This window comes from Cavia porcellus, unplaced genomic scaffold (assembly GCF_034190915.1).
Source record: "Cavia porcellus strain 051 isolate PalLab524CR breed Dunkin Hartley unplaced genomic scaffold, mCavPor4.1 scaffold_4, whole genome shotgun sequence".
Taxonomy (NCBI): Eukaryota; Metazoa; Chordata; class Mammalia; order Rodentia; family Caviidae; genus Cavia; species Cavia porcellus.
Window position 1 is genome coordinate 113,509,530 of NW_026947487.1, and position 22,718 is coordinate 113,532,247.

A 22,718-nucleotide genomic window follows, 5' to 3' on the forward strand; every position below is an offset into this window, starting at 1 on the left:
TCCTGTTACAACAGAACGGACCAAGGCAGTGAGAATCCATTCCTGGGCCTTCCCCAAGGCTTTGCTCCCATTTCTTAGTTAGAGACCCCTTCCTCCATATACACAGTCAGCATTGTAGCTTGAGGTCACCTCACACTGTGTCACTCTGGATTGTTTTGTTCACAATAAAGGACAATTACATTGGGCCATTCTGGATAATCCAGGTTCTTCTCACTATTTTAAGAGCAGCGATGACCAACCTGGATTCTCATGTCCACCTTTCTTCTCCCTTGCCAGGTGACCTAGCATGGTTACAGGTTGGGAGAAATAGGGCGTGGGCATCTTGGAGGCTCCAGTATTTGGTTTTCCATATCTGGATGTCTGTAGGATGCAGATGGGTTTCAGGTACTTCACCATCTAGTTGTTATTTCAGAAAAACATATCTCCTTTCTCCTCCTCCGAGAAACAGTAAAGTAGAGGCTGTGTCTTTGGTTCGTAGGTTCATGAGCACGGTCCCTGAGATGCTACTTTAAAATGTGACTATCAGATTTACCAGCTGGGGTCCATCTCAGCAAATGTAGGAGAGACCCAGGAATCTGACCAACTTCTCCAGAAAGCCCAAATGCCAATCAATCTTAGAGCTGTCAGTCCAAGTTAGAAGCCCCATTTGGAGGACAGAGAAAATAACCCTGCCATAGGCTGGCAGTCACTGAGGTTCATAGTTTGCCCTCATGTGGGTCAGTTCTGAAGTCCAGGGAAGTAGAGCTCATACTGTTGGGGACTCTCTCTCCACGCCACCAGCACGACACTGCCCAGTCAGGCCACTAGACCCTTGTAAGGCTCAGGACAAAGGGTCATCTTCTTATGAGAGACTTCATTTCGAGGCAAAATGTTCTCAGCTGTCCAATTTGCTTTAGAAGAAAGGATAAGGATTTTGGTTTTCCCTCTGGTTAAAATTCAAGTGCAGGATAAAACAGCTGTATGACCTTGGCTATGTCACCTAAGCTCTCTGAACTGCAAAGTAATGCCTACTGCAGAGATGGTCACCCTAACTGAGATGCAGGTTTTGTCCCATTTCTGATATATGGAGATGGGGACATAAAAATATTTTTCTTTACAGATAAAAAATAATACTAATAGATACTATGTATTGAAAAATTACAAAAGAATCACTGGGCTAAACTCTTTTCATTATTTATTGATTACCCCCAGCTTAAAGGGAAATTATTTAATGGTTTTTAACTTCACAAACATGAATAAATGGAGATCCTAGTGGGTAAAGTGATCTGCCCAAACTCACAAGCCATGGAAACTAAACTCAGACACACAGTCCACACTGTACCTTCGTAAGCCCACTGTCTTAGATAATCCAGGTTTTAAATGTTCCATCCCATTGGATGCTCTTTCATTTAGAAAATACAGCCCACCAACCAGTAGATTTGTAGCATCCTAATTTTTACTTCCAACTTTGATGAGGGAAAAGGTAAGAGAGGAACCTGGTGAGGTTACATTCTGCAAAAATCTGAAACACAGGGTATTGGAAACCTTGTATTGATGAAAAATAAGTTTGAGAACGGCTATGAACTCTACTTTGGGATTTTTGTCCCTGCCTGCAGCAAGCCCGATCTGAGCGGTGTGCATTTAGGGACTTTTTCTACAGCAGGTCCTTGATTCTTCGGGCTGATCCAAATAAATGTTTGAAGCAGGCCTCCCTGGGATTTGGGGGCCCACCGCAGATTTGTCATCCAGGAAAGGAAAGTTATGAAAGGAGCTAATGTTTACCCAGCGTTCTGTGGCCACCATTTTTCCGTCTTTCTGTCTCTTGAAATATTTCCCTGGGGAGAAATCTGCATTACACAAGCCAAAGGGAGCTTGGGAAAGCATCAAATAGCACAAATGTGTGTCTACCATAAAAGAATCTTTTAAAAAATTTGGATGGAAACCAAACCAGTCTGTTGGGTATGTCCACAACAGAGGAAGGACATGGGCTGAACATGGGCAGATCCAATCTAGCCCAGCAGTGCCAGCAGAGGGTGCTGTTTGCGCTCTGACTATGGGCGCCATGTTTGTTTCTGTACAAGGTAAGTGGCCTTGTGGTGGTGACTGTGGTGAGCTCGAGGATGAGAAGGATAAAGCTATGTTAGTTTCCTCCACAAGTGACCACAAACTGGGTGGGTTGAAATAGGAAGAATTTATTTGCACACTTCTGGAGCCCAAAAGTCTGAATTCAAGGTCTTTCTTTGCCTCTTCCAGCTCATGGTGGTGGCCAAGTATCCTTGACTCCCTTGGCTTGTGGCTGCATCCCTCCAGTGTTTGCCTCTGCTTTCTCTGGCATTTTCCTCTCCACTTTCCTGAGATCTCAACAGATGTTCCAAAGATGCATCTACATCTTTTTCTTTATAAGCACATCAATCATCTGAACCTGACTATATCTTTGAAGATTTTATTTTCCAATGAGGTCAAATACACATGAGCCAGATGGTCAATACATCATCTGAGGGGGACACAATTCTGCCCACAGCAGCCCCCCATCATGCTTGATGCTTGCCTGAGCGATGCTTTGGTTCCGGGCACCATAGCAAGCACATAACAATTATGAGGTTAACCTAAATGAAACTGCTGTTTTTATAGGTTACAAATGGTTGAACATCAGCAATTTCATAGACTCTTCCTAAAATGATCTTATTTAACCCTCTGAGTGAGTCCTGTTACTGCTGGATCTTCTGATGGAGGAGGAAAGCACTTTTTTTTTCCCTGCCAGGGGAGATAAACTTTATTTTTTATTTTTTTATTTTTTGTCTTTTTCCTTTTTATCAGTACCGGAGATCAAACTCACGACTGCCTGCTTGCAAGGCAGGCACTTATGCCGCTGAGCTAAATCCCCAGGCCCCAAGATAAACTTTAGAAAGTGTGCAGACCCTAGTGAAGTTTTCCCTTACTTACCACAGTATCTAACTCCTGTGAACTGTGGTTTCTCCATCTATAAAATTAGAGATTTTTTGGGAATAAGTCTTATGTGTATACAAATGATAATCATTCAACTCAACAACTTAGAGGTAGCTGGATGGAACATCTCTTATTCTGGCCCTTAGCAGACTCTGTATTTGTGGTCTGGGGGATGGGACATTTTGGAGCGGAAGGGTACTTGTTGAGAATGCAGGTTTCTGGGCCCCACCCAGCATTCAGAATTGAAGTCTCAGGGAGAGTGGCCTGGAAATCTGCATTTTCCTTGATGATTGTGGAGGAGGCCTGGGCAAACATCAGAAAATTGCAGCACGGAATGAGAATCACCTTTCCCTTTTAATCCAGGCGAGCACAGTAGGCTAACGAGGATGAGGGTGGGTATTTAGACCCTTCCCTCTGTAAGACAGAAGGCAGCAGTGGGAGGTACAGGACCCCCCCACAAGTGGGGACAGAAAGGGCTGATGTGCCCTTTCAAGGAGAAAGTGAATCTTTAGCAATCTTGAGTTGCAAGTATCCAACTCTCCTGCTCCTTGAATTAAAAAAAAAAAAAAATCCTGTGCATAAGAACTGCAGGCCTGGAAATCAATGCCTGCTTCCTTCTGGAAGTCAAATCCTGCTGCTTTGCTGGGAGAGAGGAAAAAGAAACAAACAGAATCTCTTTCCAAGGCTTTTCCCTGCCTCTTCCTGAAATCCTCTGGCTTGCTCTGCCCCATCAATTCGTTCCTGCACCGAAGCACCATTTTTCTCTCTTGTGTTTAGAACTGAGAGGCCCTTGACTTCCAAGCTGAGCTTTGGAAAGTGAATTGGCAGCTTGAAGTGTGCTTTTTCCATGTCTCAAAGCACAAGGGCCGTTTAGAGCCTCGGCGAGTGGCGGCTTCGGGGTTTTGTGGGTAGGACAGACTCGAAGTTTCAGAAACTGAGCCCACGATGCGACTTGCAGTCAGGAAGCCCGTGTGATACCCAGATGAGGTCCCGCCCTGCCAGGGGCACAGGAGGTGGCTCCCTGCCTTCCTGCCTGCCGCCTTGAGGCTCTGCCACTCGGCCCTGCCCTGGGTCTTGGGTGAAGGCAGGATGTACCGATTGGAAGCAGGACACTCTGGGATGCTGAGACAGGAGGATCTCATGCTTGAGTCCCCGTTGGGAAATTTCACAACTTATTAAGACAGTGTCTTAAAACAGAAAAGAAGAGAAAAAGGATTGGGGATGTGGCATCAGGTTCAATGTCTTTACTGAAAAAAAGACAGAAAGAAAAGAAAAGAAGCAGGCATATGTCTTACACCAGAGCAAGGTCTACAACAGAACGATGGGCGGCTTCCACCTGGGTCCTGTCCACTGCGCTCCGAGCACAGCACGCGTGAGCCGGGCAGGGTGTGCTTCCTTCTGGGGCCAGCTGCTGGGCATGCTGAATGTACATCAACATTCAGTTCTCACCCCCCGCCAGGACAGCTCTGTGCACATCTTTTTAAAAATTTGTGCTGAGCTACATCCCCAGCCGGTCTTTTATATTGTTATTATTATTATTTCAATTTTTAGACGGAATCTTGGTAAGTCACGAAGTCACCCAGACTGGGCTGCAACTGGTGATCCTCCTGCCTCAGCCTCCTAGAGTGCTGGGATTGTATTTGCATATTATGACGTAGACAGGAACCAGTGGCCAAGGAGGGTCGACTGACTTCTCCTCGGTCTCTGGGAGGCTCTGACTATTTCCTCACCACCCCTATCCACTCTGTGCACACAGGATCCCACAACGTCACTGTGAGCTTGTGGTCCTCCTGAGTGGTGGAGGTGCCCACCTAGAGGCAGAGGAGATGAGGCTGGCACTGCGCAGACTCCCACCCCTAACTCCCATAGGGGACACAAAAGTTGGTGGCTCCAGTGCCCGCTCTGATCCCTGGCTTTCCTGGAAGCACACATGCTGGGAGCCACTTTGCCACAAGCTAAGAGAAACAGGGCTGGGAGCAGGGGGCAGAGGTAGAAATGGATCAGGGAAAGCAGGTGCCCACTCTGGGGGATCCTGCACCACAGGGCGAGGAGGCTAGAGAGGGTGACATTTGAGCTGCAGCACCCTGGGTGGCTCAGCCCCAAAGTAGGGATCTATGAGTCGCTGGAGGCAAGGACTGGGCTCATCCCTTTCCTCATCCTCACCGCGCAGCTCAGGGTTGGTTTGGTCCTTTTAATTCTCAGAGTCCCTGGGCTCCCTTTGGAGCAGGCTTTGACAGAGCCCTGAGCATGGGGGCATCGGTTTGCTATCCGTCAAGGGTGAGCTAAGTCATACTAGCTGGAAAATGTTACAGATGCACGGGGCTTCCCCGGGACATGATGTGGAGCAACTGGGTGCCCTTGTAACTTTGCCCGAAGTGTGGTTTCTATGCCCCTGTTACCACTCGACAGCCTCAAGGCTCCTCTGACGATCGGAGGCTGCCAGTCCGCAAAAAGACAGGAAGACCAGCAGCGTGATAAGCTGCCCTACTAACCCAAAATGATCTTCAGCCCTCGTCAGGTGGGGAAAAACTTACATTTAAGAGACTTAGAAAAGGTTACCCTGGCTGCCTGTGTTCGCAGCACAGCTCGCTCCCTGGGTAAGATTTCACTGGTCAACCGCAGTCTGCGTAAGTACAGGGGGAGACGGTGTCTGGGGGCTCACCCCAGTGTTGATGGAGACCAGGCCAGAACAGCCCAAGTCTTGGTTCATAAAAGTTGCAAATCAAAGCAAGAAACTGGTTTTTAAAGTCATGGCAAGTGTATTTTACAGTGGCATCAATCTAAAGTTTTAAAATCTCCAGAGGCCTGCAAGAAAATCTGGATGCACAGGGCAGCTTGGGGTGGAGTCTCAGCTAAACCTATCCTGCTGCAGAAAGGGGTCTCCCCTGTATCTGTTCCACGGGTTCCCCCGGGTTGCCCAACAAGATGCCACCAAATAGGTGGCTTAAGGCAGTAGAAATGTGTCCTCTCTTGGTTCTGGAGGCTGCAGGTTGAAATCTGAGGTCTGAAGGGCTAATCTTCCCCCAAAGCACCACGGAGATGCCTTCCCTGCCTCTTCCAGGGTACTCACGGTAGCTGACAACTCTTGGCATACTTTGCTTGGTGGCTAGTGGCATCTACCTCTGTCTTCTTCCCTTGCTCCTAGGTCTCTGCTCTTAGAAGGCTCCTAGTCACTGGGTTTGGTGAGCCCCTTCAGCCCAGTCTGACCACACTTCATTTAACCACATCTGCAAAGATTTGGTCCCCAGTAAGGTCCCATTTTGAGTTCCCAGGTAGTCATGAACTTGAGGGGACAGTCTTTAACCCGAGGTGCCTGTCCACTGCCCGTCTGAAAGTCCAGCTTGGTTATGGCTTTCTCCCAGTGGGCTGACAACAGCTCTGAGCCACCCATCAGCCCAGGGAGCACACACTGCCATGGTCTCTTCTCAGGAGGATGATTTACGAAAGGGGTGACATAGGGGAGTTCCAGGTTCCTGGTGACCCAAAGTAAAGTCCAGCAGGTAGCTGAGGGTGGACAAGTATCTGTAGCCCCAGGCAGTCCTCGCCCCATTGGGAAGGGTATGACCAGGTCAGAGCTAAAGGGAGACCCCTAAGGGTAGCATTCAGCATGGGTGTGATGGTAAAGATGGGTCCGGGGAGCAGAGGTAGTGGGCACAGGGTGAACAAGATCCAGGGAGCAGAGGTAGTGGGCACAGGGTGAACAAGATCCAGGGAGCAGAGGCGTGGCTAACAATGGACCTCAGTAATATGACTCTTCCTACAAATGCTTGCACACAGAGAGAAATGGAATGATGAGCAGGAAGTCCCTCTCTAACAAATGAGCTTTGAACAAGGTTGATAGGAACAGCCTTAAGGTTCCTGAGGCAGCCCACAGACACCTTTAGGGTCTGCAGTGCAGCTGGGATGGGCAGATGTTTACAGTGGGGGTGATTAATGAAAATAGGCACTGTAGGCCTAAACTCAGAGGAGAAAAAGTTCTCAATTCTTGTGCATTAAGCTGGCTTTGCAGGGAAGGCTGGTGGATTCCGTGGGAAGATACAGAACCTGACTTTGGAGGAGTCACTGGCACAGGACGCAGGCTGTTTTCCAGCTGTTGTGCCCATGTCTTCTGTACCCGTCTCCTGGGGCCTCAGCCCCATGTCCCGAGAAAGGACCTCGGCCACCCAAGCCGCCCAGAGTTATGAGCTTCTCCGGGAAGTTCCTGCAGGAAAGTCCGCCTCCTGCAGTCACTTCTTAGCCTCGGGGAATGGAAGGTCAGGCCCTCTTGCCTCAGGACTTTGTGTTCCCATCACACTCCTGAGCTCTGGGGTCAAGGCTGAGACTCAACTCCAACCAGGGCCATGGTGTTTCCTGCTTTGTCCCCTGCTCCATGTCTCTCAGTCCCCAGACCACTCCAATGACAGGAGAGCTGCCTTTCACTCTACTTCCTGGGGACCACACTGTGACCAGTCTACCTGATGTCGGGCCAGTCTACCTGATGCCCTGGTGAGACCAGCCTGTATCTCCCAGATCAGCCTGAGTGAGGAAGAATCAAAGGAAAAGAGGGCCAAGAAGGGAGGAAGACAGAGAAGAGAAACGACAGAGAAAAGACCAGAGAGATGCAGGGAGGGGAAAAGGACTAGAGGGTGAATGAGTGTCCAGGGGTGGCCAGAGGAAGGCTTGGGAGCTTGGAGGTTGGCCAGGAAACAAACACACATTTACCCGGTAGTGCAGATCGCTGAAGGGAAGGAGGGGAGGAGAAGTGAGCAGAGGGTATTAGACAAATGCTAAACCCAAGCCCAAAGCAAAGAGGCGGATGAGATACCATAGATGGTAAAAGGGAGCTCCTGAGAAGATTAGAAAATGGAGTTTAATAGGAGAGTTTAACAGCCGGGCGTGGTGGCTCACGCCTGTGATCCCAGCACTTGGGAGGCTGAGGCAGGAGGATTTTTGTGAGTTTGAGACCAGCCTGGGCTACAAAGTGAGCTCAAGGCCAGCCTGAACTGCATAGAGAGACTGCCGAGACAGAGAGAGAGAGAGAGAGAGACAGAGAGAGAGAGAGAGAGAGAGAGAGAGAGAGAGAGAAGCAGTACAACAAATAAAAAGAAAGCCATGAACGTGAATGGTGATTAAACAGACCCTTGCTTTCTGCAGTTATGTGCACTCTTCAGAAGGTTTTTGTGCATTGCTTGGATATCAATTCCATCCCCAGCACATGGAGGAAGCTCACGCTTCAAAGAACTGTTCTGAGGAAAATTCACTGCAGTCCCACGCACCAAAGACACACTACTGGTCTGTGAGTCACACTCTGAGGCTTCTAATCTGGAGCCTCACCCCAGGACACCTTGCCATGGGGTAAGCCAACAGGAGTCCTGTGTCTGGGGCCCCGTGGTGTAAAGGAAACAACACTCTTGGAACCTGGATAAAGGTCTCGGGCAGTCAGGGTGAGAGACCCTGCGTCTGGGCTCAGAAAGGCCAGCTGGGAGAGGAAAGGCACTGTCCCAGCAGAAGCCTGCACCTAACCCCGGGCAGAGGTGGTTTCTAAGAAGAAAAAAACCCCACAGTAGCACGTGGGACATGGGCTTCAGAGCTCATTGAGCTTTGAGACCAGAAAGACAGAAGAACTCTGGTGACCACAGAGACTCGGACACTGGTGTCCCTCCCTCTCCTAAATAAAAAAAAAAACAATATTATTTGGCCAAAGAATGGGGCCACTGAGTTGGAAATGGTTTTACAACTTGGAATCCCAGGAACCAAATATTTATAATTGTCTCCAAAGTTGAGGGGCTGCAGTAACAAAATAAATGGCTCTATTTAGTCAAAGAGGACCTTCGATATCAGTAGGGAGCTTGGGTGTAAATTCTCAACTTAATATGTGCTTGTCAGGTAATCTCTCCCATCAAAACTTTAAGTAGGTGTCTTTATCTTCTACAAGTACTTTTGGCAGGTGGCTTTCTTTGGGTGCCATTGCACCCCATAGAGCAGTATTTTTCCCTGATGGGAATTATTAGGGATGCAGAACCACAAAATTGATCTCAGTTTGCACCCTGGGGTGCCAGCTGGGCTCACTTGTGAGTTTAAAGATTTTTTCTCTGTGCTCATTAGTTTCATTGAGGGATTTTTCAAGTCCAGGCAATAGCAAAACCTGACAGCTTATGAAGTCATGAAACATTGGGTCGCTCATAAATGTCAAATCCACAAAAGCTAAGGGTCTGTGGTATTGGGTCCTGAGCTCCAGGAAGGAGACTGTTATCGGTAAGGTTCCTGATTTCATCTCTGTTTTCCTGGTCCCCAGGACAGTAACAGGCTAGAATGTATATGTCCTCCATCTACTTAGGAAGTGGATAGATGGATGGATGGGTGGGTGGATGGATGGATGGATGGATGGATGGACAGATGGGGTTTGTGTAAGATATAAATGAACTACTCTTTCCAACTCAGTAAGGAGCCTAGGAAGCTGTCTTTCTAGACAACTCTGTCATGTTACTTTAGGCATAAGAAAATTCCTCACTTCTTCCCAATAAGTACATTTCAAAGATGCTGCATTTTGTGCATGTTTGCAATTTATTCATTTTAAGAGCTCTTTAAAATTGGTAAATTTTTCTCTTTATTCTGGAGTACTATGAGCATACATTATTATATTTTTAAAAGACTCCAAAAGCTTAACTTATAGTCCCCAAGCTCTCTATAGATCTCCTTTGGCTCATTTATATATTTTTCCAATTGCTAAGAGAAAAGAGGAGCATGTATTTTTTAAAGGGTGTTTGAAAACATGTCTTGAAAAACACCTTTGGCGAGTTTTCAGGGATAGTTTCTGAAAATTGTTCCAATAAGGTAATATCACACACCCAATTGCTCAGCAATCAGAATTAGCTCTGACAAAGAAGGAGGGTTTTGAAAGCGAACATGAGAGCTGGACCAGGAGTAGGCCACACCGATACTCATGATGCTTCTGGAGACTTGGGGAATCACAGCAGCTTCCCCCCCTTCCCCAAGACCCCATCTTCACCTGGAAGTGCCTATCCCTCCACAGGGCCATCCAGGGCTGTGGGGAGCACTGCCCCCTTTGCCCATTCAGTCATGTAAGCACAATCACCACCTCAGATCACCAATGTAGTGGTGGCGATTGAAAGGTCCTTTGAGTGGCAATGGACACCCACCGTGTTCCAGCACCACAAGATATTTTACTGGAGCTAAGCTCAGGACATTTGTGGCAAGTCCGGGCTAGATATCACTGGTAGTAACTAGTGATGCACTGGAATACTGTGGACCCTCGGGCTGTGTCTGTGGGCTTGTGAGCAGAAGGTAAACAGTCGTGAACCCCCTTACCACCATCCTCACCACCCAAGCAGGGCTCCCTACCTTACATACGGATTTGGGAGGGAGGATTGGCTTTTTTCTTTCATCTGTATGTGTTCTTGCAGCATGCAAAGGTGAAGGAAGTATATCCAAAGGCTGACATACATCCACTTGGTAAAGTCACCCCCAGAGATCTCCAGAACAATGATAAAGCACCCAAGAGGCAGCCCCTTTCTGAGCCTATACATTAAGCCATTAAGAAAAGTGCCCCAGCCAGGCATAATGACACATGTGACATTTCAGCACTGTAGGAGGCTGAGGCAGGAGGACTGCAAGTGCCAGGACCTCATAGGACAATACAGCAATTCAGTGAAACTCTGTCCCAAAATAAAAATATAAAGGGGGCTTGGAGGATGTGGCTCAGTGGGAAGAGCCTGGGTTCACTCTCCAGGACTGTAAAAATGAGCAACAATAAGACTCTCTTATCCCAAATCTTAAATCTAGCTCATTACTGACATCTAAAGTAAATGGACTCCAAAGAAAAGGCAGAGGTGGTTGTGCAGAGGTTCGTCCAGGTCAAAGCCCATTTTGACAGTGATCGTAAGAATCACAGAGATATGGTCACCATTGTAGCTCAGCAAGAATGGAGATGGCTTTTTTAGAGAGGTTGGGAAGTCGTGCAAAGCTGGCGTCACAGTGAAATGTCACACTTTCCACTTGAACTTCCATTTCTTAAGCACCAATGCTTTGTTCCTGGAGAAGTGTCCTCGATGCTACAAAGGCCCCACCTGAGACGCACGTCTGCCAGGCACCCCTGTTCCTTCCTGTCCGTCTCTCCGTGCTTAGCTGGACTCATTAAAATACAGAACTCCTGGTCCAGGGAGACTGAAAATCAGCTCTTCCCAGCCACCAGCCTGAGCCTGGCTTTCTGCAGAAGCACAAGGCTCTCTCCACAGATTGCAGATTTACATGGTAAAAATAGAAACACAGGGCATCACATGTGTATGCAAATTTGCCAACCAAACTCAGTGCTGAAAATAGTTATTTACTATTTGGCTTGCATATTGGCCCAGAAAACCCTCTATACCTATTTCATGCTCATTTAAATTCTTTAAGAGTTCCTGACCCATTTAAATTCCTTGAGGGATGCCTGGCTTCACATGATCGTTTGTCTGCTCGTCTCCCAGCCATCCTGAAAGAAACACTGTCTGCAGTAGCAGATTGGATGTGGGAGAGATAGATTGGCCCCACTTTCTTAGGTCCAGCCTGGCCCCTGGTTAGGCACCAGTGACCTCGGAGGTAGAATCACAGCCTCCTTCTTGAGAGATGCTTTGGGTGCAGTGAGGAGGGCTCCTAAGAGAGACAGCTGGGTGATTTGGAGAACAGCTCGCCCGGAAGTCTGGCTCTTAGGCACCCCTGGCAGAGTCACCTGAATGTGAGGAGAGGGTGTGGCTTATATAAAATAGAGCTCTTGGGTCCTGCTCAGAACCGCATGATTGGAATATCTGGCGGTGGGAGACTGGATTCCTGGGGCTGGGACTCCAGGTTTTTGGCAATGGGATTCACTTTGGATACTGCTTCTCAGGAAGCTCACTGCTACATGTGCTGTTGAAGCAAACACCCAAAGAGCGTGCTAGGATGATCTCAATGGACTCCAAGGATTGGGGAGCTTTTCCTAAGAAACCACCTCAAGATCCTGACAATGTGCTGTTCAGAAGCTGGAATCTACTGATGGCTGGGGAAGGGTAGAGGGCACCATGGGTCTCACCGAGCGAGGACACCAGCATGGTGTAGAAAGGTGTGAGGCAGCAGAGGTGACCTTCCATGTCTCAGTGTACACTGCTGCCCACATCAGCAGTTTTGCAGGAGATATTCTGTCACTCACAGGAAGACCCCTGTCTGTAATGGCAATATGCAAACTGCTTCCGGTGCTCGCGGGCTGTAAGAAAGGATATCTCTCTCTCTGCACTCAGGGACAATGACTTGGTAGATTTTGGGTGCTAAATCTGGACATTGCACATTCAAACCCTGGCTCTACCACACACCAGTGATTTGAGTTTGTCAGCTCTAAGTGACATGAGTAGCAGTCACTGGATGATAAAGTTCTGCGACATACCTGGGGTGATGCCAGCCAAACAGTGAACCCCTAATAAACAGTGGTTTTTAAATAAATTCACTCATGCCCTCTTAACTTCACAATCTTCTAGGGATCTCCCAGAAATCCTTCCACATGTGGAAAGAAGTCTGGTTTGGAAAACAAGACTCTGATTGGAGATGAAGCCCAGAGAAGCTACAGAGCCTTTACGGAGAAGTCCTCTTCATTGTGCTCCAGCAGGGAAGAGAAGGACGCCAGGAATCCTCCCGCTCGGAGGTACCCCATCATGCAGACACAGCTAGTTCGTGTATAAATTCAGTCACTTCCTAGCAGGTCCTTAGTAAGTCTGGCCACACACCATTTCTCATCTCAGCTTTAAATATATTTGTCATATCATTATATTGGCACACACCTCCCCCTCCCTAACACATACACAGGGACAATAAAGCTTCGTATCATCACTGCCCTCTAACCACAGACACCTGCACAGGTCAAGACACACCTGACATATCTATCTAGACAGATGCACTCATTTTCATGGGGAGCACAACTGGCCCAGAGCAATCCAAAGCACCCCCCCACACACTGTTGACACCTGAACGGCCCCCCAGTGGCGTGGCACTCATATCTGCCCTCCCATGGCTGCACCCGCACACCCCAGCGCCCAGGGCACTGCCTTTCATGTGTGTGCCCTGTCAATACAACTGCACAGATGCCCTTGGCGGTCCCCACCTATCACTGACGAGTTCCCAGGACTACAGCACGGCTCTGGCTCCCTGTAAAAACCAAAACAAAACACTTTAAAAACCCATTAAACACTGAAGCCAGAAGTGAGCTTTCCCCGTGTGTCATGTCAGCAGGCTGTGGAATAAGAGAGAGAGCAGGGGGCATGAACACAAATGAACATTCCAGAAATGGCTTTGTTGTCCTCCACGTACTCTGGCTTTTTTTTTTTTCCTTCGGCAACAACAGAAATCTGCGAAATGACTGAGGGTGGTTAATTAAGCATTGCAGCCCATATTCTGCGGCAGTTTCAATTGGATATGGTGTTGTCTTTCACTTCCTGTTATGCAGGATTGCAGGGCTGTTAGACACCTGCCGCGCTCCCGGCCCAGCTGCTGCTCTGCCCTGCATGGGCTGGGAGGAAGTGATCAGCCTCGAGAGGGGCTTGCTCTGCACACCAGTCCCTACCGGGTGAGGCGGAGGCCGGCGGACACAGCTGATGCGAGGCCACACTGGCAGCTTGAGGACCGGCAGCTGGCAGTGAAGACCTCGTCCTATTGTGAGGGAGGTGTCAAGAGGCCCACTGTTTTCTCCCAGAGCCCCACACCCCAAGTCCTGCTGCAACCTGAGTGTAATTAAAGCTGGAGCTGTGAGACAGGCTGGAATCAGATGTTATTCTCTGGCTTGCTGGGATCCCTACACACTGGGAGGGGGGCTGCGTGCAGAAGCATGCACTTGCTTTTGGAGCTGTTCATTCATTCATTCACTCACCCCTTCATTTATTTTTTAAACAGAAAAAAGAGAAGGGGGGAGCAGGATATACAAGGCGTGATCAAAATAGATAGTTAAAAATGCATTACACTAAAGGCGCGTCGCCATGAATCCCCTGTGAAGTACCCCCCGTTGCTTCAAACACACTTCTCCTACTATGCTTGAGGCTTCCCCAAGTACTTCTGGAAGTCTGCTCTCATGAATGTCTTTATGAGGTGTGATAAAAAATGGTGAACGCTGCAGATAAGTGCCAGCCATGGAGAGGCGGGCTCCTAAGAACATTCCAGAGCATCCGCATCCGCCTCATCCATCAGCTCTGCACTGTGTGGCTGCTCACTCTTCCACGGAGGGGAAGTGTTCTGAGCGGATTCAGGAAACACAGAGAGCCGCTGTGGCACTCACCAAAGGTGACTTCCGGAGGACGTCCCAGGAGGGGATCAGTGACACTCTGTCTTTTATTGTAATAGTATTATAAAAAGTCAACATTCATGATATCTTCCCCTTTGTACCACCTAAACTCAGGTCTCCAAGGGGTTGGGTTTTACTGATGCATAGGTCAGGGGAGGCCAAGGAAGGATGTGGATACCAGCCTAAAGAGGTCTTACTTGGTTCTTAAAATTATGAGGGAGCTGGGCGTAGTGGCGCACTCCTGTAATCCTGGCACTCAGGAGGCTGAGGCAGGAGGATTGCTGTGAATTTGAGACCAGCCTGGGCTTCAAAGTGAGCTCAAGGCTGAGACTTCAGGAGAAAGGAAATGGTACAAGAATACAGCCAGGTGTCTCTGCTGGCAGACCCTGTGGCCTCTCACTGTGAGAAAACACACAGAAGTGAAGGTATGAAGTTGGACAGAGATGCTGAGAGACGCTGATTTAATCAGACAATATTTCTAGACCATCCGGAGCATGTGCCTGAGACACATAAATGAATGTGTGATGACTATGACCATCCCATAGGACCCTCCAACAGGGACACATGATTTTCATGAGGTTTGCCTTGCAGCCTAAAGGGCATCTAGCACCCATTTCTGGGAGGCAGAAACTGAGGCTTACAGAGGCCACATCTTTCTTCCAAGGTGTTGTTGCTCTTGGATAGCAGAGAAGGGTTGGGTTCCACGTGTTCAGCCCATCAAGGTCACTATCTTAGTGGGCTGGCTGCTCAGGGTGACTAGGAACCAGGACACTTGTTTCTCAATCCCCGTGCAGTCACAAGTCTGAGACCCCACAGAGAGGGAAGCTACTTCCAATCAGATAAAGGAGTTATCTCCCCAGCAGCTCCGTACAGAGGGCAGGGTAGGTGACAAGACCTGCTAGTATCTGATTGGAGATACGACAACCTTTACATATTAATTTCCCTTAAATCGTTAGGGCTTCGTGTACAATTATCTCTCTCTGGACTGGTTACATGGGTCACTGCTTCAGTGTCCAGAATGAAGAAACTTTTCTTTCTGAATACTCTCCTGGGTAGGGTGAGACAAGGCAATTCGGATCTGAGAGTGAGGGTTGGTTTTGCAGAGTGTTTAGCGTGGAGACTGAATTTCAGTCCAGGCCCAGCTCACTCACGGGCCTCTGTGCTTAGCACGGGTGTGCGTGTCTCCATTTCTTTCATTTAGAGTAATATATAGGAATTCTCAGCAGAGAATTTGGGCTGGATGGTTGTTGAGAGGGAACAGATCTCACGCTATCAGGTGCTATGTGACAGCTTTGAAAGGAGTCTCAGTCCTTCCTTTGGAAAGGACAATCCTGTCAGCTCCTGGTGCTAACTGCAGGTTTCTCTGATTATTGATCTTTAATCAGCTGCAGGAGAATCACAGAGGCCGTATTTCTAACCCCTCCCCAGGTGGTGGCCTGCACTGGAGTCCCCCCAGTGGATAAAGCTTGGGACCCTGAATCTTCCTTGTGTCCTCTGGGCTCTGGCCAGAAGGACACAGCGATTACGCAGGCTGGAGCGCAGTCAGGTCCCACAGCCCTGGGGAACTCGGATGTTGTCCACTTGTTGGCCATTATACCTCATGCCTGTCCATCACTTTTTCATTCTGTATGGCCGGGAAGTGACCACATCAAATGCCATTTCCTGCCCACTTCCATCCTGCTGGCCCTGGCCCTTACCAACCAACTTCCTGATGGATATGGAGGTCTGGGACTGGGAGGAGAGGGGAAGGGGAACTCTGCGCCCCTCTCCAGCTGTCAGCTCTGCTTCAGGTCCATAGCGCAGCCTGTCCTGTGTGGTCAGCTCCTCTGTGTACTGACTTCACCTTTTCCCTTTCATTCTCAGCTCCCCTGGCACCTTTGTGATTAGTTTTCCAGACTATATTTGCCCCGTGCACCGAGCTGAGGCTGTGTGCTGTTTTCCTGAATGGACTCTGGCCGATGCAGGAAGTAACAGCAAAAGTCGGATCATTGTAACAACTCTCTGGCTGCACACGAGTTACCGCGCTGCAAGTTTTATATGCATTTATTGTCTGTTACAGAGCGGTCTCCTGTGAGACGCTGGGCATAAGCCTGACAGTTTCGGATACAATGGGTGTGAGCAGTGGTGGTGCAGCCCTCCTGGGCTCCCTGCCTTGTGGGAGACTGCAGGAGTGGCATTTGGCCCCTGCAGGGAGGCAGACAGGGCAAGGGAGGGAGGGGCAGTACAGCTCTGTTCAGCGGGAGGCATTGTGTCCCTTCCAAACAGATGGGGAAACTGAGGCTCAGAAGGGAAAGATGACACCTCAGAAGCGTGCCCAGTCCCTAAAAACAAGGTGCTGAGATAAGGGTTTGCAGGCAGAAGACCCAGCTACTGTTGAGCTGGGCCCCTGAAGGACACATTGAGATCTTAACGTCTGGCACCTGCGAGTGTGACCTCCTTTGGAAATAAGGCTGTGAGAAGTCACAGGCAGAGGGAGCCTGGGGTGATGCAGCTGCCAGAAAAGGGACTGATGGAGCCACCAGAAGTGGGCCGAGGCAGGAGGGCTTCCCCAGTCCTCCTTCCTTGAGACTTCAGAATGCACATGGCCCTGCAGATACCTTGCTATTCAACTTCATGTCCCTAGAACAGCGGTAGAATAATTTGTGTTGCCTTAAATCTACAGACACGTTGTTTAGATGTCCAGGAACCTCGCACAGGTAGACAGAGCCCAGAGGCACGTATGGTTCAAATCATATCCTGTGGGCCCTAGGCCTGCTACTGAGCCACCCAGGGAGACCCCACCCCCCAGGGTACCTCGAACACAGGCTCTGCGGAGGAAGGGTGGGTTCAAGGGTCTTGCACACTCAGGCAAGGCTGGTTCTCTGAATACCCTTAAATCATTTGCATTATTTTCTCCAAACAGAGAGGGGAATAAAATTGGATTACGAGGTTTTAAAAATGCTTATTGCATGACGCGTATTTTCTGTACACTAACGATATTCCTGCATGTAATGTCATATTCTCTTGTTTATGCATGGAAAACTCGGAGGAACTTGTGATGCTGTCATTTGTCAAGCAAACCATACAGGACTCGCCCACATCCCCGAGTTAGGAAAGGCCAGGTGAGGTCTGAGCCGCAGCTGGTGCCGTCCAAGCCATGGCCCATGCACCTGGCGGGAAAAGGCCACCAAGTCTCAGGTGCCCACACTTTCCCCTTGATCGCTGTACTGGGGTTCACTGAGCAGGGCTGCTATTCTCCGGGAATGGGAAATGCCTATAGCAAATCCATCCCTGGATGTAGGACTCCAGAGCCACCTCTTCTATGCAGGTGACCACATCTCCCTGGCTTCTCCATAGAGAAAGAAACAAGAGGCAGAGAGAACCTAAGCGCACGGGGAGAGGCAGGTCTGACTCTATCTGAGACTGAGATCAGAGTGTTTCAGTCCTGTGTCCTCCACGGCTGGTAGGTCACTGCCCGGATGGGGCCCTGTGGAGAGATTCTCCTCACAGATTTTCTGCAATAGGTTGAGATATGGCGATTGTGCCAGAGGCAGTGGCCCCCGGAGTAATTGAGATTTCATCGCAATCTACCTGGGGATCTACAGCACTCGTGTGTGAGTGTTCTTTGGCATTTCTGAAGGGACTCGAATTCAGAGACAAAGCAATGCCTCCGCTCTTTGGAGATAATGTTGGGGTCATCTTATGGACACCAAGAGCTCCCAAATCATGCTGTCATTCGCAGGAACTGTTTTAGACATCCTCCTCTCAGACCCTTGTATCCTTGTCCATATTGAGGAATTGTGACACTCACAGCTGCTGCTGTAAGCCCCTGTGCCTGCGATCAAGGGTGCTGGTATGTGGTTCCTTTCCTGTGGAAGGTGCTCTCCAACTTGGGTCAGTGGGCAGCACGGTTACCTTGGACAGCCACTTCCTCCAACCTACAAAGCTGAAGTTGGCTTAGGTGCCCCTTGGTCCGGGTCACCAAGAGCATTTGCAAGTGGGAAATATTTCAGTAGGTGAGAAATTATCAGGAAGTGGTTATCTCACTCTGTCCTTGCCTCAATGCTTTTAGGTAAACATTCTTAACAGTTCACAGAGGAAATTCATCTTGGAGAATTTAAGGAACTATCATGCTGGATCCTGGCAAGAAGACGGACAAGTGTCTTGCTCCAAAGTCTACGCTTATCCAAGGGGCCAACCTTATCCTGAGCTCATCAGGGCTGAGAGAATGTGGCCCAGAGCTCCTCCTCTGGTGCCACCGAGATGCAGCAGTGGGCGAAGAGGAAACATTTCCACTTTGCCATCTGATGCTGCGTTCTGCGGGGTCCACCTGGCTCTCCCCTGGGAAAGGGGCCACTGCCCACTGTTCGGCCTTAGAAGGTAAGGCTGCTGTTGGAAACACTGCCAGCCGATGCATCTGTAAAGAAGCACTCTCAGTGCTTGTTTGGGGCTTGAAAAGGAATCTGTGTGTGTCAGGAAAAGAAACGTCCCAGGCTGGATATTTGAAAGGACTCTGCCAGAGAGGGTTACTGGGTTTTCAAATGGAAACTTGGAAGCTGTTTACACACTAAGGGTCCAAGTCCAATGCCAATGGCCCCAAGGCATATCTTATTCCAGGAGGGTGACATGAATCATTTGGTATCACAGTGGTAGGGGGTGGAGCTTGCTCCCCAGGGACTTCCTCAGGGTCAGGTGTTACCTTCACACCACTTCCCCTCTGTGAGTTCTCTCAAGGTTACCACAGAGGGACTGTTATCATCCCCATTTCACAGATGAGAAGCTGAAGCCCTGCTCCCTGCCTAAGCACTTCAAGACAGCAAACCAGGTTTGTACAATGGTCTTTCTGCAGGTGATACCTAACCCTAACCTCTCTGGTTCTGTATGGCAGAATCTTTGTAAATACAGTGCTATTTGGGCAGAAGCCACTTCTGAGCCTTCACTGGCCAAATAAGCTCTCCAAATGGGCTGATTGGCTGCAGAAGGTGAAAACGAGATCTAGAGCTGATTCCAGCATTATCTGCCTTGATTGTTCTCAGCCTCTTCTCTAAAATGGGATAATAGTAAATTCTCCCCACAGAACATCATCATGGGATTAAATAAGGTCTTACGTACTAAGGCAAGCACCTAAGAAACAGCATTTTATGAATCTGATCATGCAGATAAGAACTCAAGAAGGTCACAAAAGTTGGAAGCATTACACAAGTGGGAAGGATTCATCTATTGAAAAAAATTTGGTCCAGCCATAGGCATTTCAGCAGCTCTCCAATTATACTATATTTATCTGAGGTTTCAAAGACTCGTGATTTTTTTCTTCCTCAATTCTTTAAACCTTTTGGGTGAGTCCAGGCCTTGTTCTAGTTCCTCTCTGCCCCAGGGTCAGAGGAAGCAGAGACCTCAGAACCCAGGGCTGGCCCTGCCCAACAGACACACAGATTAACGGGAAACGGTGTTCAATTGCTTTCTCGGTTACCTATTATATCCCCTTTGTAGTTCAAGGCTACTGAGAAAGTTCCATTTTTCCCTCCTGTGTTTTCCTGAGCTTGTAATCCATCTGTCCTCAGTGGCCTGGGGAGCGGACTCTCCTCTGGATAAGCAGCAACTTGGCTTTTTGCAGGAGTGAGAAAAGCCCTTTGTGGAAGAGAATTGTGGGTGAGTGGCTGGGGGAGCACACACCGAGCAGCGTCCTCGGGGTTGTGTGGCGGTGTCCCCGGGATTGTGTGGCGGTGTCCCGGGCCTCTGCTGCTCACAGCCACTTCTCACATGTGAGTGGCCTCTTCTCCTGGGTTAGTATTTGTGGGGATGCTGTTTGGATTGCGTTAGCATTCATGCCCTGAGGTCCTGCTTCCTTGGTTAGCTCAAGGCCATCAGAAATATTACAGGGTAGCACAAGGGATCCGAGACCGACAACACACACACACACAAAAAAAAAAACACATCAAGGAACTTTTCCTGGCAATTCTTCTCAATAGCATTGAGCGCAGTGTAAGATTTTTCTATCCAAAGAAAACAGCAGAAGCACAGCACAGGTGTTCATGGAAGAATAGTGTTTGGCATCTGTTGAAAACCTACTGTGTGCTGGGCCTGATGGTGGTAAAACACAGCTGAAGGGGCTGTGCCTGTGCCCTGTAGGGTGGCATGATTCTGTAAGGAAACCACACTGTGAGTGAAGAATTGGACCTTCGAGGTGGTCACGCTCTGTAGTGCTTACTCTTTGGACAAACCATTTATGCTAGGAACTTCAGCTTCGCCATTATAAACAAAACCCAGACAGAAATGTGACCCCTGCCTTCCAGAGTTCCCACACTTTCATGTGTTGGTGCCGTAAAGAACTTGAGGGGTGCCTAGTGGAGGATAAGCACCCAGTAAATATCATCCTCCTTCACATTATCACTATGATAAACAGGTCTCGGTGCTATTGCATAGGCGAGTATTGAGTTTCACAGAAATAGGAGATTGGGGACATTTGGCTTTTGTTTTTGAGGGCATGTTGGAGATGATATGAATCCCCCCAACTGATTTCCTCATCCTGCGCAGTTCTGGTCCACAGAGTGGTGCCCTTGGCCTTGAGTGGCCTGTTCATGTCACCAAGAACTCTACCCAGCCAAATCCAGCCTCTCAGAGTCCAGAAGTTTGCATGCTCTAAAAACCTACACAGGTGACTCCAATGTGCAGCTGAGGCCGTAAGTGCAGTGACGGTATAACTTACAGGATCTACTGCAAAATTAACAGGCAGGGTCCTTTGTTCAGATTATTCAGAATTTCAGGACAGTGACAACAGAAAGTGACGCCCTGATCCCGATGCCTGGCAAATAGCACTCAGGCTGCGAGAAGCCACCATTGCATAGTATTCTTGGTCTGCTCTGCCCAGGGAATGGAGACTTGGTCCCTGCAAAGAGGAAGTGGTTTATCTGGTTGGTAAAACGGGAATGGAGCAGCCATCCTGGGCCCAGCGGCACGCTCCTGGGAGCCTTCCTGCGTGAGGAAGGCAGGTGTTTTGCTGTGTTCCTCTCTCACTACAGCACACAGAAGTAGCCCTGTGCATAAGGCCTGACGGGTCTAATGCATTCTCCCCTATGTTAGGACACAAACTTCACCCACCACCAGCTCCCCCACCCAATCTGCGGCATAGAAGAACCAAATACACGTTTGCTCTTGCAATCTGGCTCAGTTTTGGAGGGGAGGAGTGGAGTAATTTCTGGCTGAGGTCTGGCAGATGCCCATGAGTAACCCTCTCCTCTGCCTGGGCTATGCAGCAGTGGGCAGTGTGGGGCTGGACCCCAAGGAGAAGCCAGCGTGCTCGGACTCAAGCACGGGTTCTCTCACTGAGGGGATGGGCCAGTGCCTCGATGCTGTGACTGCGAGGAGCCAGGCTCGTCACAGATGAGGGAAGTTGGGAGGTCTCAGAGGGCAGTGGGGAGGTGACAGGAGTCTGTTCGCACCTGCCAGGTTCTTGCTGACTTTGGGGAGCTTTAAGAGGACCCCCCAAAATTATGCATAGGATGCTGTGCCAGTGCCTGAAAAGTTCTCTTATACAATCTGAGAGACACTAGGCCCTTGGGACACTAGGTCCGAAGGCAGATGGGGATGTGTGTGCAATCCCAAGCCCCCAGCCCCTGAGTGCTTTGCCCCCCACCCCCATCCTGGCTCCTGCCGCAGAGATGGAGCAGTCCCTTCTCCTCCCAGGGAGTCCCTCAGAGGGTCAGTGTGTGGGGCTGATGGGCGCCCCGCTCTAATGTCCTGCTGTGGCTTTGAGAAAGAAGAGCATATATTTGACTTTTTCCTCCTTTTACTCTCTCTCCTCCCTGTCGTTTTTACACAGCTCTGTTTAGACTGGACACTGCTTAATGGGCAACCTTTGCCCTTTGCTTAAAAGCTGTGACGAGGAAATCCCACCTCCCCTTAATGAGGGTTTTGTTCAGGATCAGGGAGCACCCAGCACACAGCTTCTGCTCTGCAAGTGCATTGTCTCCCTGGCTTAGGAGAAGAAAAAGGAGAAGAAAAACAAACAAAGACAAAGAAAAAAACCCTTCAAGTCTTGAATTAAAACAGCAGACTGCAGCCCCCAAGCAAGTTTCAGTCTCTATTAGGCCAACAAAAGGCCCTAAATGCCAGGCCAGGGGCACAAAGGATGAGGAGAAAGGGGAGCTCCAGGAGGAGGGGGCTGAGGAAGAGGAGGAAACCCAATTAACTAGCAGGTTTCCAGAGTTGTTTTGGATGGGTCTTTCCTTACCCCACACTAAGGGTGGCCGCCCTGGACATTGCAGACCTGAAGTTACAGCTCTGGAAGACCAACTTTGAGACCAGTGTCCTGCACAGTGTCCCGCCACCCATAGGCACCTTGACTTTAATCCTTCTTAGGCAACAATCCTTGCTTCTGGCTCCATGCAGATGCCAGGGCACCTAGATCATCTGATCAACATAGCTTGTACCTCGCTTCCTTCCTCTCTTCCATGCGTATGCTGAACTTGACTGTTAAACAGTTTTATTCTTTCGTGTTATGCTCTGAGCTGGAGTTATCTTTTTCACCCACCTGGATGGG

The 22,718-nt window shown here is 49.1% G+C and overlaps 1 protein-coding gene and 1 long non-coding RNA gene across 2 annotated transcripts in view; one reads left to right on the forward strand and one right to left on the reverse strand.

The window, feature by feature from the left end:
* Window positions 1–22,718, reverse strand: part of Maf (MAF bZIP transcription factor) — a 328,033-nt gene that overhangs the window by 50,421 nt on the left and 254,894 nt on the right. The gene's annotated exons all lie outside the window — the stretch shown is intronic.
* On the forward strand, window positions 12,416–13,678 carry LOC111754849 (uncharacterized). Its single transcript, XR_002789524.2, has 2 exons — window positions 12,416–12,574; window positions 13,373–13,678. It is a non-coding gene; the product is annotated as an uncharacterized LOC111754849 (long non-coding RNA).